Genomic DNA, 1953 nt, shown 5'->3' on the forward strand with positions numbered 1-1953 from the left:
TTCTCTTTCATGTCTTTTCCTTAGCTACCTCAATGTCCTGAATTGATTCAAAATGTTTGCAGCGATTTCTGTCAAATAAAAACATGACAGAGTGCCCTCATCCACCTTAGTCATTGGATCCGGTACCATGCAATTTCTGACTCTTCAAAACAAAATAAAGTCAAAATAAGCATGAAAGGTAAACGTTTTGAATTGATCCAAGACATTAAGACAGCTACAACAGAGCAATTAAATACATTTGTAGGAGAGGACTTCCAGAACTGCTTCAAAAAGTGACAAGAACAATGGGATAAGGTTTTGAAGTAGGGGGATTACTTAGAGGACAATTAATGACAATGTATTTTTTACTGTAATCTTTTCATTCTAAACATTCACCATGCTTTTATCACAGCTCAGAACATTTTTCTGTGTACAGAGGAAACAAACAACATCAAAAAATTTGGGGGAGCCACGCCCTCTCCTGCCTGGAGCTGCCATTGCTCCAGCATCAGGAAGGTAGCATGGGCCCCAATCCACCACGGGAAGGAGAGCCACGCCTTCTCCCGCCCAGAGCAGCCATCCTCCAGCATCAGGAAGGTAGCCACACAGGCTCCCCTGAACCCCCATGACTCCCCTTACCCCCCCACACACACTCTCAGACGTCCTGATTGTGCCAGTCTTTGGACCCACTCTGCAGAGGCAGAGGTGGTCATAAAGGGTATTTTTCTGAGTTCCCAAATTTGAACATCTTTAAAGAAAGGGCATGGGAAACCTGCAGTAGAACAGTGTGGAGTTCAACCATTCAGAAGATAGGAGAACTCAATCTGGGCCTTGCAACCCGAGGTCAGTCTGTATCATGGGGTTCAGCCAACAGCTAACTGAGATCATGGTTCTCGCGTCCTAGCTATGTCTGAGCCATTAAATGGTAAATACACTATATTGAAAAGTTTGTTCACTGCAGACATGTTCTGTACTGCTTCTTGATTTCAATTTAATTCAAATGGTTTAAGGGTGATAGACTAGTGACTACCACAGGTGGTCAGTGTCCAAGTTGTGCTTGATCTTAATGCGTTGCAGATTGTATCAGTTGGGATAAAGGATTGTAGGTGATTTGATGAGCTGTTTTCTCTGATGTTATGAAGATGAGAATGTCTGTGGGTCGTTAGAGACACAGAAGCTAGGGTGCAACTATATCAGGAAGATTTGGGTGATAACCCAGGGATTAAACCAAGGACAGCCCAACAACAAAAATTAAAATGAGAAAACACTTAAGCAAGACAAAAAGACAGACTTCCAGTTCACCAGTGGCAAAGAGTAGGGCAAATGAGGATGAAAAGGCCGATAGTGAACCACCAGGACACCCTGAACTCAAAGCACAGGAAGTAACAAAACAGATCAATCAGGCTCTAGAAAAATTCAAAACAGAAATAGTTTCCCAGATAACCATAAAAATAATGAGCAAAATGGAAGTCGTGATTCAAGACTCTAGAGCAGAAACCGACAAAAAAAATAGATGAGCTCAGGACCATGATAGAAGCCATGAAGGCCCAGCATAAGAAAGAAATGTGAAAAATAAACGCCCAATATAGGAAAGAAATGAAATCCATAAAACAGATTCAGATATCCAGGATATTAAACACTCCATTGAAAGTGTACACAACAGAATAAAAGAATGCGAAGATAGACTCTCAGATAGAGAAGATAAGATTGCAGTCAGTGACCATGAAAAGAGAGGTCTCTTACAGTAGGGGATCATGAGAAATTGATCCAACAACTCCTAGATGATGCAAAGAAGAATAACATAAGACTGATAGGAATCCATGAAGTAGCAGGAGAAAATACAAATGACTTTAAAAAGCTGTTCGCAGAATTAGTGACAGAAAACTTCCCAAACAGAGGGGAAGAATTTGACATTCAGATAACTGAGGCATATAGGACCCCAACTAGCTACAATCAAAAAAATCTACACCTAGA

The sequence above is a fragment of the Fukomys damarensis genome, unplaced genomic scaffold, assembly GCF_012274545.1.
Source record: "Fukomys damarensis isolate Sample0158 unplaced genomic scaffold, DMR_v1.0_HiC HiC_scaffold_10, whole genome shotgun sequence".
Lineage (NCBI taxonomy): Eukaryota > Metazoa > Chordata > Mammalia > Rodentia > Bathyergidae > Fukomys > Fukomys damarensis.